Source organism: Centruroides sculpturatus, unplaced genomic scaffold (assembly GCF_000671375.1).
Source record: "Centruroides sculpturatus isolate CEXI.00-Female unplaced genomic scaffold, Cexi_2.0 scaffold374, whole genome shotgun sequence".
Lineage (NCBI taxonomy): Eukaryota > Metazoa > Arthropoda > Arachnida > Scorpiones > Buthidae > Centruroides > Centruroides sculpturatus.
Window position 1 is genome coordinate 304,917 of NW_019384513.1, and position 17,406 is coordinate 322,322.

Sequence of the window (17,406 nt, forward strand, 5' to 3'; positions counted from 1 at the left end):
GCTCCTCTCTCCTAATGACGACTAGGATTGTTTGCTACGGATTCTCGCTCGGTATCTCCCCCAATTTTACTCATTCCTCGATAAATTTTTTAATAAAACTGTCGAAAAGAATGTATTAAAATCGAAAATACAATAACAATTCAACTGTAATTTTGTTTTATTCAGTTTTTTTCTAGCTACTTAATAACATTTTCCAAGCAAACCTATTACTAGAGAAATTCATATTCGATAGCAAATATCATCTTTCTTTTAATATTAAATGGCAAACAGTTAACTAAATTCTCGAACTTTATTTTATTAAATAAAATTATCGTACAATGTTAACTATTGTATAAGTGATTGAAAAAATATTTTTAATAATCTTTAAAGATTTTAACATTGTCTGAATAAAGATTAACGATGATTAATATTAAGAATTTGACAGTTAACCGTAGAAATAAGCCAAATATCTCGATCGCCGATTCGATCGTGTAATTTAAGTTTATAATTTAATGATTAAATAATTAGAATTTAATGAACTTCTTCCAATCGTTTAAACATTAAATTATAAACTTAAGTTACTCAGTCGAATCAACGATCGAGATATTTGGCAAATTAACATGGAGGAAAATTTTCCTATTAGTCTAATAAGCATTATTAGTTTTATTTTCTGTACACAAACTTTGATTTTATTGACGAAGACTTGCTTCGATTCATTTTCATACATTTTCCGGCCGACAATCGCAGACAAATAAATATATAATTGACTAATGATATAAGTTTGAATGATCGATGAAGAACTCAAAATAAATAACTAGCGTTAAATGTAATTAATTGCTTGTTGTTACTTCCGTTATATGATTTAATTTCTCGAAACATTTTAGTTTATTTTTTTGCATAGAAACTGGGATTGCGGCATTTGCTTTGATGTCTTCCTGACAAATAAATATAAATTTTCGATTAATATATGATTAGAATTTAAAAAAAAATAATAAACTAATTTGTTCATTTATCAAAACTTTTTTTTTATTAGTTTATAGATTTATTTTTTAATAACGATATTATTTGTTGATTAATTTATTTGTATCATTGTCTACAATCCTAAAAGCCATTTGTATTTTTGAGCATGATTTAAATCTTTATTCTTAAATATTTCAAGTACAAATTGGGAACATGTTAATCGATCCATTAAGAATAATTTATAAGCAGTTAAATAATTTGTAAACTTGTAATTTTTATCGTTAACGATACGAAAATTACATGAAAAACATGCCAAATGCGATATTTTCATTGCTTTTTTTTTATAAATTATTACGGTTTTTACAGGCCTATACTCGAAAGAAAATACTTATGCGACCTTTTAATCAATAAAAAATATAATAATAACACAAAATGGTATTCTTTTTATACCATTTTAGTTATTTAATATTTGAAACGAAGGTTTAAATTTTTATTCTGAAACTTCTTTGAGGTTCATATAAAAATATAAGCCACGTATGGAAATTACAAGTAGTGAGTATCGACGATATCCTCCTGTTAAGCTCATTTAAAAAAGCTTTTTGTTTTTATATTATTTCCGGATGGAGAGTCGCCATTTGAACTCTCAGTTCATTTAGCCGTTGATGTAAATGCCGAAGAAACGGCATCGACGAGCGAATGTCAATTAGACGAGCCGCGGGTGTTGGAAGTTGCTGGATTCATTCTGTCGGCCGCCGGAGAGCGACTAAATTAAATCTGGAATATATTGGGATCGACACTCATCGATCAGAGTAGCGATACAACTAATAGAATCTCCGACGAATACCGCTTGTTTACCAACAGCTGCAGCATGAATTTACGGGCGAAACAAAAGACTGGTAATCCTGATTCTCCGGCGACGACTAAATTTCTAACAAAGCAGAGTTGTGGCAACTGTTGTGTTTGGTATTATGTCAGATTAGCACAATCAACACGCTCCCAACGACTAAATTCCAAATCTAATTCCGGTATTATCGTAGTTTTATTGGCTGTCTGCTGCCAATCTTCTGGTCCAATCTATCTTTAAGCAGATCTTTTCTACTTAAACTGGTCTCGGGCATGCAATACGAAAAGATAACCGCCGACTGCGGTTCTTTAGAAGTAGCTTTTGTAAAACCGGAAAATTTATCTTGTTTGTATCATCTGTAACGCGACACATCTCAATCTTTGCCTTCTCGTAAAATATTCAAAGCACGTAATAATTCGTGGTAAGGAAATTAATACGTCTAATAATATAGATATAAAATTATGTCATTATGCTTTAAGGCTCTGTTTAATTATCATTAAAAATAATTATAAAATAGTTGCATCGCCGATAAAATAATGCTGGTGAAATATTTCTGTTAATGGAAGCGAAGGCCTGCCTATTTAAATACATTGCATACAATAGTCCTGTGAAATTAATATTGCGCTGCTTATATTTACTTATTTGCACAATTAAACGTGATAAGAACTTAATATTTTCTTTCTTATTTATCGTGCAATATATTTAAATATATATGCATCTATCTTTCTTGACGATTATCTTCGATTTTTCATCAATTTTGCTAAATATTTACGAGAACATAGGTTGATACTTACCGGTGTAATTTGTAGGTACTAATGTAGACGAACGATACCTGTCGTCTCTTGTACCTACTTTTAGGGGATTCGGTATTTATTTTTATTTTAGGAAACTAAATTTACATGATGAAAAACTGCGCAAACAGTCATTATTCATTCCGTCGACCGTACTTAAGATTCGTTTCTCCGTAAGTAAATATAAACGTCGTATATCAATTATTTAGCTCATTAAATCAGTTTAAAGAAATCGTCGATGTTTCTGGGCCAGTCTGAGCAACTAAATTAATTACAAAGCAGAAGTCACGTAGAGTCTCGTTACGGATATTCTCTTTTCTATAGAATTAATTTTCTAAAATCTGCAATATCTACAGCAGGAGGCGGAATTTTATATATAAAATTTTAAACTGGTTTACGATATAAACGGTGTGGTAAGCGGCGTGGCGAAAGGCCGAATTGTTTGTAACGGACCATGACGCTTCCCCAATTCTAAGCGATCGGCAGGAAAATAAACATTTGTAACCAATTAAACTACTTCGATATTCAGCAGCGCGCGGCTGAAATTAAATGGAGGGAATCGAGGAGAAAGAGCCGAGGTATTCATCGAACGGCAGCTTTTGCCGGCCTGTTTCGCAGCTGATAATTTCTCACGACCGAACTCGTTTAACCAGATCTACATTGACATCACTATCAACGCCCGTCGGATATACATAAAACATGGCGCGAGTTTTCTTTGCCATCAGACCGGTCTCATCAATAAGTTCGAAGCGTTTACGCGTCGACAGAAGAGTGGCAAAATAACTGGCAAATGGAAGAACGAATTGACTGATCTGAATTGTAAAGTCGGAGTGTAGAGGAGGCGAACTAAAAGGTTTCTATGAAGCGTGGGAAGTAGTAGAAGGTCTCAAAAATTCAATTAGTCGTGCAACTCGGCGAGACGTGTCCGAAACGGATTTTGCATACGGGCGAATTGATGAGTTCTCTTTTGATAGATTCCATTCGGTTGTTGTCGTCTCCTAGAGAGATTCGCTGTAATGTTTGTACGTGCCGGGCTTCTTATTGCTACTAGTCAACCCATTACTCGTCTATCGCGTTGCTTGTCGTGACCTCTCGACGTAAACTCGCATCGACAAATTCGTCCTCCATTCCTCTTCAGTCGCAAAGGCCAAACGTTGCACTCGGGACGATAATATCGCTCCATCCCACTACGTATCCATTAAAGTTAATACGACGATTCGCTAAACGACGACGGCGTGTAGCGAATATCTAAAGGGTGTGGGACGAGTGGGCAGTCGCCGTTTTCCAATGGAACGTCGTTGGGAAAAACGGAAAAATCTAGTTTATCGGCTATGAAGATCTTATCTGTAAGTCGTCGCCTTGGATGACGACGGGAAATAAATGATAATTACAAGATTTGAAATTCGCTATCGACGATTCGTTCCAATCGTAAATCGGCGACGTGACAATTTAAATCACGCGTCGCACGCTCGATTGTCACAAAATTTCGAAGACTTTACCATTCGCTTGACAAGTCTCTTTTTTTTAAATTTGCGATAATGCTTTGTTATCGATGAAATTACTTTCTCGATAGTTACGAAATATTTAAACAGTTCAAATACTTTCTCGTTTCTTTATGCAAAACTCAGGCGTGTCCCTAGAAACTCTTCCTTAATTCGTTAAAACAAACTAAATACAAGGCAAGCCGTCTACTAATACAAAGACTTGACCTCTCAGTTAAGTAAACACATGACTACTGTTTATTTACTACTTTTAACCTGTTTCGATTTTTTTTCCGATTTCGATTAAACCGAAAGTAGTTTCGCTAGTTCTTTACGTTAGTACCATTACCGAGGAATTACTATTAACGTGAGAAACGAAAGTTTCTCACATTTATATTTCAAATAAAATAGAAAATTTACTTTTTGTGCTAATCATTTTATTCAATACTTAAGTTAAACATTAGCTGGAGTAGATTTAAAGTAACCATAGCAATAAAGAGTAAAACTAATTAATAAACAGTTTTATATATTTGCATAGCTTACTATTGATAACTATTTAGTTATTGTATTGCAAAAATACAGTGGTTTTTTTTTAAATTTTTGTTGTTTAAATTAAATTTTAAGTATTATTTTAGAAGAATAATAGTTTAACACAATTAGGATTTTATATCATCGATTATTCCTAGCAAAGTAATACATCCATTTACTGTAATACATCCATTCTTTCAAGTTATCGAAGTTTTTAAACGTGTTTTCTCTCTGATCATACAGTTTTATGTTTGTTTATACCTTATCTTTAAAATATATATTTTTATAGAATTTTTTAGACCTATTATTTATTTATTTCGTTGCTGCAGCTATGAGACCATAAATAGAGTTTCATAGCCATTCTCTCTCATGTTACAAATAACAATAAACAATCCCAATGCTAACATAGACAAATAAAACTTAATGAAATAAAAAAAAGTTCTGTCATAATATTTATCTTTTGTTGGAATAATTCTCTAAAGAAAATATATTCAAATTCTTCCTATAGTTAAATACTCTTAAATAATTGATTATAACACTTTACAATATTAAAATAAGTACGCAAATAAAATGAAAGTAATTTATGCTTGGATAGGGAAAAAAAATCTATAATTTCTTCAGTTATATGTGACTTTAGTGGATAATTCATTTGTTTTGAAGTTGTTTTAATTTAAATGCATGTGATTATGAAGTTAGATGATTAAATGTCAGTTTATAACAGGTAAAAAATTTTAAAATGATCAAATTCTAAAGAGTCATTTACCGTGACTTTGTCCATGCAGATGGAAAGCTTAAATTAAGGAAATAAAAAACTTTATGGGCACCTAATAATTGGCAGAAGACAGCAAGAATAAAGAAGTTTGTAGTATTCTTATAGAGTGAGACAGCAGATAACGAAAGAATAATAACGTGTGAAACTTTGTGTCGTTGGAAATAGTGTAGCCTATAAAGAGAGAAAATTTCCGTTTGTGTAGAGCAATGAGTCTATCGTGAAAGAAAACAATTACAAAAAGAAAAGGTAAAACGTAATAGTCATGGCCATCGACCGACGTCACGTCTGTAAACTGGGCTAATCGGAGGAGGTCATCAATCGCCGCCAAACGTCGAACGTAATCGGGTCGAAGAGGTTGTCTCCACTCCCAGATCGTTGTTCGCTCGACCGGACCCACGAGAAACAATCATTTTCGGTTGCCGCTACATTAACTTTATCTAGATCTTTTCCGGAAATTCTCTTTCCGCGCCCAATCGGTAACGTCGCAAGGTACACGCCCGACGGAGGAGACTCGCGTCTTCTTAGCCTCTTCCATTTCCATTCTATGACTGGCGTAAAGGCATTCACAAATTGCGTATTTAGCGTAGACAGAACACAGGCTAAGTTTAGATCCTCTTTCTGTATTCGGTTAGGAGTGGCCACAAAACATAAGTCTAATCTTAAATAGCAATGCGTTGCATTTTCTTATCGTTGACACGGCGTAACTCTTGCCTTTAAATGGCTAACAACGACTACAGTCGGGAAATTAAAAGAATAATTTAAATGAATTTATTTTAAATTTCGTCTTTATAATCACTCCAAAATAAGCCGTTGAATAAATTTGCCCCTTAATTTTGTGACATTTCTTCGGAATAGTCTGATTTGTCTCTACTTTGTAATCAGACTTAGGCTATGCCATTTATTTTTCTTGATTTGTAACCAACGAAAAGATGGGAAACGATACAGATTTACTTTAATTGCGTAGATGTGAGCCTTCTGATATCGTCTTTGGTATTAGGCCATACCGAACATATAATAATCCCGAGAAAAAGCGCAGTTAAAAGATACGGGAGAACGGTAGGAAAGAGGAAAGAACACTCACTCGTTACGGCTACAGTGTTCAATATATTTCTAAGCGGAACCAATTTTAGAAATAAACATTCCGATGTCGCGAGAGCAACCTTGTTTGTTGCTAGTACCGACGTCAATATGAAGTTTGTCGGAAGACATCTGTCTGGGTTCCCGACCGCTCAGCGCTCTACGGAAATAAAACGTTTCCGGGGAAGGACCTCCCCGTCTTCACCTTAACGGCCCGGCCGATCCAATCCGCCGATAAATCGAGACAGACGATTACCGGTTAATCATCATCCGATATCTCTCCTTGGCGCTGACATAAAGAACAGACTGGTTCTACACGCCAAATAATTCCTACACGAGCATTTATGGCTATACGGATCTTTATATTTTATTTGGACTATACCCTACGTGCAATTAAAATGTAAAGGAAGTTTTTAAAAAAATGATATACGCTTAACTTAGAATAAAAATAAATAAATTGGAATTATATAATTTACAAATTGGGTTTATTTAAATAAGAAACGAATATAATCTAGCTTCTAACGAAATTGTAATCTTTATAATTTAAAACAGCAACTCTATTTTATAGGTTAATAGAATAAGCCAAAAGGCAAATAATATAAAGCTTAATATTATGACATTAATAATCTTGTTTAAGAAATGAATATTTATGAGATTTCTTGATAATTTAAAACTTTAAAACTTTTATACAGTTGGACATTTTAGAAATTGATGTTACGTCATCTTGTTATGTGAAATTTGAAGTTAAATATTTTTTCTTTAATTTTATAAGGCATTAATATAAATATTTTCACGATAAACACATTTTATAACGTTTCATCTATTACACATTCATTATTAAAAGGCCTAGAATTTTTACCATCGTATTCGGTTAATGTAGGTTACAACAATTTTCATTTTTCTTTCTTCTATCAATTCATATCCATAATCTAACGTTCTTTTAACTCTTCGTTATGTGAATTTTAATGCTAATCTATCCTTAGTCAGTGCTAAACGTGGCTTTTATCTGCCTTCGGCCATTTACCTGTCGACCCGCGTGTTGCATCCTCGTTTCCTTGACCTTTGCCCTCAGGGTATGTGAGCTCTCCTGTTTTGTCGCCGGTGGAATATCCTCACCGGCGACGAAACGAAGAGCGCTTCCGCTTCTTCAGAATCTAATTTTCCGCCCTGCGCTCGTCGATCCGGGACTAGTCCGTCCGGAAAATTGCGCTCGAGTTGCCGGCGGCAGTGCGCCGCCCGGTGCATCGCCGTAGTCGCGGTTGGGTGCTGGACGTTTCGCGGATCTTGGTTCGAAAGGATACAAGTAACGAATTTCGAGCTTTAAGAGAAGAGCAACGAACTCTTTCTCGGTATTCTAAAGGAGAAGTTCGACGTTGGTCGTTACGATTTTAATCATGGCTCCGAGACGACGGATACTTCAATTCCGATTGCGACTCTCTGTCTATTTTGAATAATTATTGACTTCGGCCCTGGTTAAATATCGATAAAGAGTCATTGTCTCCAGCGATTCTCTAACGTCTACGCCCGAATTTTTATTATTTAATTAGTGTTATTTCTTCTTGTCTGTCCAGTTTCGTCGCTTCTTCGTCCATGCAAATTTTGTTTGAACGGCGCTGTCTTTAGATCGAATCTTCTTGGATAGCGAGATCGTTTTCGTCGATTGTTATCTGGGCGAACTTGATTTGCGCAGATTCGCTTCCTGATCTTCAGCGATATATCAGAAAGTTGCTCGATAGTTTCCGTGTTTTCTTGCAGAATTTCTCTAGAGAAACTTTTGTGTAATAATTCTGATTGTCGAAATAATGCAGATAAATGATATTATCTTTTTGAAGATTAAACACGAATTATTTCGAAAATACAACGAAAAGAAACACTTAGGTATGTATGAAATGTTTAATTTAGAAAAATTTTGTAAGCTAGAACTTAACAGTATTTATTGTTTAGTTTTTATCATGAACATTCTTTTCTTAATTCAATTAAATTATAAATTAAAATAGCTTAATAACTTTTTAATAATTCTGTATAGAGTTCATATTACATTTTTTTTTTGTGATTATCAGTTTTTCCCAAAAAGTTTATTAAGAGTTTTCTTTGCTATTCAATTAAGTTATTAAAAATCCAGACATCTAATGAAGCCTGTCTTTTACAATTTTTTAAAATTATTTTTAAAAAATTTGTTTGAATAATTATGTATTTATCTATACATAAATATCTTCTTATTCATTCAATTGTTACAATTTGATTATTCAAACAATATACGGAGATTAACAACGAAATATGTATTGTACTTGCATTGTGAGCATATATTATTTCAAAAATATGTTTTAAATCACCTGCCAAAATAAGTGAGAGGATTTAACGTTCATCCTCCTCTCACCTGAAGATGCAGGAATGCTTCAACTACTTTTGATTCTTAATTCGTAGCCTACACGAGTGATAAGAATTATCATTCGAAAGAATACTGCAATAATTAAGCATTATCTTCTTATGTTAAATTCATTTGAAAACTTAACAGTTACTTGTCGGATAAGATTGATAAAAATAAAAAGTTGACCGTTTTTATCGCATAAAAATGCTTGAAATAAAAAATAAAAACTTTTGCTAAATCAAAATCTAAATATAAATATCTAAAAATAAAAAGAATAAATGAAACAAACCTACATCAGGTATTCAAGTATACACTTGTCATTATCTTTTAATTAAAAACAAAATATTTTTCCATTTGACATTGGTTTTTGCTTTTGTTTCTTTCAAACGACGTTTACTCGGAATAAATGAATATAAATGGTAGTTTATAATTAGGAAATATTTCATAAATAATTAAAAAATAAATCGTTATTTAACTATTATCACAACACGCACGAAGCTCGAATAAATATGAAAACACTTAACTATCTTTCCGACATTAATGTTTGCCACTTCAATATCGATCATAACGTTGTTCTTTCATTTCTTAGTTTAATAATCCGATAACCACTTTTGTTGATATAATATGGAAAATGTTAAATTTTCCCATAGAAAGATGGAAAATATATTAAATCATAGGTCACGAACGTCTTCTGCAATAATCGACTTTCACACTAATTCGCTTCTTGTCGGTGGAAGAAGAGCCGAATTTCTTCCCTCCCGTCCCGTCACGGTGTGAGGTAGAAAGAATTAACGGTCGTCGCGTCCGATTTCTAGTTTTATCGACTAGTAGAAACGGGGTCGAACAATTCCGTTGGTTTAAAATTCTAGCGCTAGATGTCGATAGTTTCTACTCCGACTGAAGAATTTTAATCGCATGTTATTTTTTGCAACTTGACGTTTACTTCTTGCTGAGACTGGATCGTATCGATTGTCTTTTGTTTCAAAATTTTCTCATAGAAAGAATTTATTTCTATTCTTTCTACTATATACGTTTAACTACTATAAATTCTTCGTTAGGATTTGTTGAAACTATTATAAAATATATTAGAAATGCTTGAATTAGTGTGCCTTGAAGCGATGAGTATTATACTTCGTGATTTATGAAATTGTGGTTTAATTACTTTCATAAACTCTCCTTTTAACTGTTTTTATAAACTGGAAGAGTTTATAAAAAAAACTAATTAATAAATTTCAATTAAAATGTAAAACACACACTTATTATCATACCAAATTACTTACAGAACTGTTTCTTGACACTCACCGAGAAGTTTTTATAAAGACTCTAAACTTAATTTTTCGCTTAATAACATGTTAGGCAAGAAAAATATACAAAGATATTTTACTTAACTTTTTTTTTTATATCAGAGTCGCTCCTGTTGATCTTTTGTTTATGGTATGTGACTTTACAGTCAAGAAAAGTGATTTAAACATTATCTGTATTTTCCTATGTGCAACAGTGATTGAACTGTTGCTTAACCAACGTCAGAAAAAATATTTTTGAATTCCAGAAAATTTTGCCAATTAAGTGATTTAGTTTCATGATAAGGTAAATCGTCTCGTATCTTCTGCATATTGGCGTCATATTCTTTTCAAACGTTAATTACAAGAGAAAAATTTATACGGATAACATCGATGTTATGCCTAAGTATTGGTAGAGTAAAAATCACACTACAAATATACAGATTTAATTGAAGCGAAGCTTCTTCCATGAGGCTTACAGAATTGTGTTCGTTCTCAAAATCCGTTTGTTGGATTTTGATTAAACTTTGCCATTTTCCATTAATTGAGACAAGAAACATCCATACGTACTACAGAAAAAATCTCTGAATGTTTCTGCATTTCTCGACGTTTCAAGGTCCCCTAAGTCCAAAAATTTTTAAATCTTCGGGGGAATGGTCAGTTTTTGACCGATTGCCATACTTTCCCTCTATTATCTATAAAACAGCCAAGAAAATAAAAATAGGAGTCCGTGACTTCGTTTTCGATATACAAAGTTATTACAGTGACAATGTCCATGCTCTCTGATGCAATTGATCCCGCCTAACCGAATTTAGGCCTAGGGGTCACAAATAAAAACAGTATTAAGTGCACCTAACGGAAAATAGGCGCGTAAAACGAACATAGCACAAGAACAAAGCAGTGGCCGTCGATTGGTTTGTTCTTGGATCGTCTCTCCGTACCTGGCCAGTGCAAGGATCGTGTCTCCTGTGGCCTGCGGGTACGAGGATAGCCTCTTTTGTGGCGGCAAATGCAAAGTTTATCTGTCCGCGTCCGTCAAGAATCGCTTCTTCAGTGCTTAACGGGTGCAGGGATCTCTTCTTTCCTTCCTGCTCCTCTTCAATTCTATCGCGATACGACAAAGTCGCGCGATATCCTAGTCACAAAATAAATAAGAAGAATAATAGTATTTTTGGTCTTCTTAAGCTATTTTTTGAAATTTATTCGATTCGAATACCCTACTGAAAGAATTAGGTAGCAAGATGTCGAATGCATTTGTAGAATATCATCAATTTAATCCAAAAAACTTACTCATTTGTTATAATGAGTCATTGTTCTTGACTCGTTGTCTTTCGGTCAGAGTGAGTGCTTCAGTTTAACCTATTCCTTACTTTTCCCCGTCTATGTAACCTATCTGCCTTTGATACTTATCTATCTATCACACGATTCAATCAATCATATCATTTTGTAGTTGATGCACGGCATTTCATAATTTACTCCTAAGTTACATCGACTAAAGTCTGAATGTTCCATTACATAATTGGAAAATAGGCCTGTCAGGTTTCGAATATTCATACTGTTTTCCATCAACTCGCAGAAAATAGCACGACAGTCTAAGTTCAAACCGGCGTTGAAAAAGCGCAGATTATACGTCATCTTTGTTTTTTTTTCTTTTTACAGAGTTGTAATAGATAGAAGTTTCATGTTTGGTAACGATCGTTACTTCTCGGATGACGGTAATTACGACACAAACTCCGTAACGAGTCATAAGCGCAGGTAGCGTCACGCGCCAGATTCTCGATTCGGTCGGTCGAACATGGCAAAAACTGGGCAAAGAGTGAAATTCCGACAAACCACCGACTATTAAACTCTCGTCGGAAGACCACCGACGTCGAGGGATGTGGTCGTCGGCCGTGGTGAACAGGTGGCACCCAGCTTAATTACCGCAGATTTTCCGGAGAAGCCGCCGACAGCCCGCACCACTTTAATGGAAAAATAATTGGTGTAAAATTAAAAGGCGAATCGTTACCGTATTAAAATCGATAGGACGCCTTTCTCTACACGACCCGAGGCAGCGGACCACGAATGACGGTCGCAGATACACATTCGTTCGATGCATTTTTCGCTTTTATCACTTTGGTCCCGGAAAAGAACAAAAGAGACGAGTAAATGTCCGTATGAATTGCAGATATGACACTGGTTGAAGTGAGTGAATCAAAGAATCAATCTAGCACTATTTACATTCTTCAAATCGATCCACACTGTTGAATCTCCAACCGAATTCGATTTCGGATCCCAACACTTGGTATTTGACCATTTATGCGATGCTTCTCGATTATCAGATATTAGATAAACTATGTGTATATATACTCACATTTACAGTTTATTTTAAGTAAACGTTTCTGAATCTCTTATTTAAGAAAACTTATCTTGTTATTTCTTTCAATTGTTTTCTTCAACTTTCAATTATATTTATATATATATATAGTTTTGTTAACTTTAAATATTTTTGTGTGATTATGCTATTTTTTTCTAGTATATTTCTTTTCCATCGTATAATTTACGACATCGTTTCTTCCACTATGGCACATCACGAATGTCTTCGATAATAGATTTATGTTAGCTAACTTTGATAAGATCATTTGCCTAAATCGCATGGAACATCGCATCCAATAAGTCTATAGATTTTCGAAAAATGCCAGCGTATTCAAACAACCCACACTCTTCTAAAGATTCATTTAATTTTAATTTTAAAAATTCTATCGTTTCAATAATTGATGACTTTGACGTATCGTTGATGATGCTGCGTAACTTATTCCGCATTGTCATAATTTTTTAAATAATACACCACTCTTTGATTTATGCTATCGAATGCCTTTCTCACTTCCACAAACAATACAATCACTATATCACACTCAGCCAAGTCATTTATTATCTGTTCGAGGAAATCAATCAAAAATTCTTTGATACCTGCATTCCTTTTAGAGAAATTCTTTATATTTAAATACTTTATTAATCCATTTGCAAATAACTTCACAAAAATTTTTACAAATATTTCCAGGTTATTGATGGAAACGTAATTCTGACAAAGGCTAGAGTCATTCTTTTTAAGCATTGTCTAGATAATTATTTCTTTTTACTGATTTAAAAAATAACTTATGTATTCATTTTTTTTCCTTTATCTATAATCAAGAGTTCTTGGAAATTACTAGAGAATATGAATTTCTTTTTAATATGTTATTGACATTATTCCCTTTAATTAATTTTGTAATAAATCGAAGTTTCGATTGGCGAATCCCCGAAAACACCCTTTACGCAACTATTCGGCGATATAAAACGACAGTAAATTAATAGTGGACTAATTTAAATATGTTAATAATTTAAAAAAAAAAACCACTAGAATTAATTGCTGTGGAATTCGGTTTTCATTTCTTGTTTCATTTAAAGAAATAATAATTTAACAATATTGGATAGGAAGCAGGTAATGATACTTGTAATAGATTTGATAATGAGCAAGGAAAATCTCCATTAGATTTTTTTATTTCATTTTATTAATTTACATCCCTTGTAATTCTTTTACAAAATGATCCATAAAAGGTATTCTCTCTAGACTAAATTATTTCAGATTTTCTGTATTATTTTAGTAACTGAAAAAAATTATTTAAATCATTAAACATATTTTTGCAATATTAGGCATATTTATAATTTTCTTTCTTTCTTTTTTATGTTTCAATTGGATAAAAATCTACTTTAAAAAATTGGAATAATTATAAGCTCAATTTATTTTTTCACGATCAGATCTGTGATAATTTATCCAAAATGCTATTCAAATATTTACCGTACCTGTAAGATTTAAATAATTTAATCTTGTTATACTTTTTCTTCTTCATTTATTTTATTAAGTACTTTATTTATAGCATGTATAATTTATATTGTGAGTTTTAGAAAATTTTTCTCTTTTGTATGTTTTAGTAACTCATAATCTATGATAGATTTTTTTTGTTTGTTTTTATTTCTTGAAGATATTATCTGTTTATCATGATATTTTATTATTCCCGAATGGCGACTTTTTCTTTTTTCAATGCGAGTGCATACGTATTCGCCGTTACATAATTTATAAGTTACTTCATGATAAATATTTTGGCTATATATCGTAAAGAGAATACTTTGACATAATGTCGACCTGTTGAAAAACCAAAATAAAATCTATACCGCGCATAATATTCAAGAAAATCTCGAAATATCCCATCAAAATCATCACTTTTATGATATATTTTCCATATGTAAACATCATTTTTTGATGCTATTATTAAAATATATAGTTGTTATATATTATATTTCATAGTTAATGTTTTGTCGTATTTGAATTGTGGTTAATTTTTTTAAAATTTTGTAACATATTACGTCTATGTAATTTATTATTAATCGTTTTATTAAATGGCACATTTGCACATTTTTTGAAGTGTTTCACCATTTTCACATTAAACATGTTATTGACATTTGCGTTTAGCTTCTTTTCAAAAGTTCGATATTCGAAATTGGCCATTTTAAACCGAGTAAATCGGTCGATCCGGACCAACTTAAGGAATTTCGATCGCGCTCTTTCTCCTTCGTTTCCCACGTCTCACTTACTTGAATAAATTTCGTCGTTAAGTGTAAACCGTGGTTGACTTTGAAGGCCGTTAAACAGACCTCGGGGTCGACCAGCCGGAAGAAACGCTAAATATCTTATTATCTTCATCATTACTATTAGCTTACGTTGTCATCACCCCCCAAAAACTGTACAGAGAGCGTAATTTTAGAGAAGTCATCTTATAATAATAATAATAATAAAAATTAAAGGTTTCTCGTCCGGTTTTTATGCAGGTTCTAATTGATTTTTATCGTCTTGTTGATTTTACATTGGAATTGTAATAAAAGTCGGGGGAGAAACATAAACGAATTATTCTTAAGAGTGCCACGATTACAATAAACTGTTTTCTTTTACAGGGAACAAAGCATTTCAGAGACGACGCCAGTAGGAATTTTCGGTCGAAAGGTAAGTGCAACTATTGTTTATCCAAAGTTTATTATCGTTCGACCAATTTAATGTTTCTCACCCGCCGAGAGCAGTCTGGGTCAACGTCCGCGTCGGAAGAACTTCCAGGCTCTTTTGGAGGACGAGTGGAGCCTTACGGCCGCATTCTCGTCCACTGACAGTACACAGCTTCGACACTTTAATAATAATAATTTATTATCTCATTCATTTTATGACGTCCTTAACTCGGGACTGATTCTTTACTTACGAATTCCTTTCATCTATCAGAGGAGACAGAAACTGGAGAAAGCCTGGCGAAAAAACTTGTGAGAAAAGAACCGTAAAGTATACTAAATACGCGAATAAAGTGTGGAATAATTTTAATGCGTTATGGGACGTCCCGATTGAAATTTATATCTTATCTAAATTTAAACGCGTGTTATTAACAAATTCTAATATGTCCCAAATAATTGGATAGATAGTGAAAGAATAACTTTTGTTCATTAATATATCCATTTTGTTCGGTTTACTTATTACGTGGACTATTTCGAAACGGTACTTTCCGAGCTAGCTTTTGTTTCAGTCGAGAGGTGATGGATGGCACTCTCTTCCGCTCCAATTATTTCTGTCTTTCTTTCTCTCAATGCTTTTAATTTGGAAATTCTTTGTCGATAATTTATCGGTTACTTGTGTTGTCCAGATTCCATCGGCTTCTATTTGGACGTTCCTGTCTGTCGCACTTCTTCGTTTATAAAAATTTCACGAGTGTGGTTTGGCATCGGCTTCACGTCTAATGGCCGGTCCGTAATGGATGGAAAAATGGGCGATCCTCGATCGACGATGGTCTTAATGGACGTGTCGAACATCCCTATTGTACTTCTTTCACTGCCCGTTCGGACCGTAGTTTGTTCGGAGGTCGGAGGTAGGCCGATGTTTTTACCATGGCCCGAACCTGTTTCGATCCCAGAAAATCGACACTTTTTCTACAGAAATTTCATTTAGTTCGCTTATGTCCAATAAAACTTATCGGAGAATTTTCGGACTCGACTGGGGATCGGTCGAAAAGGAATTTTAATTACTGCTCTGCAACTTTTGTCGTCTTCTTGCTCTTTACGGATAAGTCGGAACGATCGATCCGACCGATCTATAAACTTAATTCTCTTCTGTTTCACATTGTGTTCCTCTTTCACTTTACGTGACCTAGACCCTAGCCTTTCTTACTAGTATCCTGTCTAATGACATTGCCAACAAAATATTTGGGCTGGTTCCAACCATTATCTGAATTTTCTTATTTGATAAATTTCAAACTTTTCATAGTTTTCTCTTATTTTCAATCAGAAAGACCGTTTTCCAGTTTTTATTAAGAGAGTAAAATTTATCTATTAAACGTAACTAAAGTCTATTCTTATATTTTGTCATCTATATCATTCCATATTCTAGAATTTAAGTATCGTTAAAATTATTTCTAAAGATATTTTCATTTTAAATACTTTTAATATTTCTTTCCGTGAAGTAAATATTCGAAGTGATTAATCTAAGTAAGTTTTCTTTTAGTTGTTGATGATGAAAAGTGCAGACTTTTATCGATTTAGGAACAGACAATTTAATAAATATGAAAATTTTTAAAAAGTCAGTATGTAAAAAAGTGAAGTGGGAAAAGTATTACTTTCCTCAGATTTATACTCTTTTAAAATTCCTACATCTAGACTGCGTGACGTCTTCATTATTATCTTTTTTTTTTTTTTCTTCTTCTTCTTATCGATCTTCCTTCGTGTCTATTTTGCGTCTTTTGACATTCGAAGAGATCGACGACTTTCTTGTTTATTTTCTGTCCAATTTTTTCTCCGTCTTTCTTGACGTCCGATTTAAAACGTTCCTTATATTGAAACGTTCGCCCTTTACAGTTATCTATGAGAATAATTATTTGTCTTTTATACATGACATGCCTCTCTATACTCTATAGAATTTACTTTGCAGGTGGTCATTGTTCTTTTACCGAATCGTCGTGTGTCTTAAATTTTCCACTTTTATGTTTTATAATATTAAATTTTAGAATTTTTACGAGTTTATATTATAATATTCTAGACACCGTCGGTAAAATACAACTTCCATAATCGATCTATAAAACTATTATTTATAAAAATAAGTGAAACCTGTGTAAACCGAGCTAGTACGGTATCGAATATTTTTTTGGACAGGTTTTACTGTCCAAACAGGAAAAATATAATGAATTTTTCTTCAATTCCTTATACAACACTTAATTTATTAGTATACAATACGGATTTGTCTACATTATTACATATAATTTTCTATCTTTTAAGTTTAAAACT

General features: G+C 33.1%; 1 protein-coding gene across 2 annotated transcripts in view; it reads left to right on the top strand.

The window, feature by feature from the left end:
- Positions 1-17,406, top strand: part of LOC111622485 (irregular chiasm C-roughest protein-like) — a 336,596-nt gene that overhangs the window by 32,468 nt on the left and 286,722 nt on the right. For both annotated transcript variants that reach the window (XM_023364876.1, XM_023364878.1), the window contains exon 2: positions 15,049-15,097. The gene's annotated coding sequence lies outside the window, so the exon portion shown is untranslated. The remainder of the gene's footprint in view (positions 1-15,048; positions 15,098-17,406) is intronic.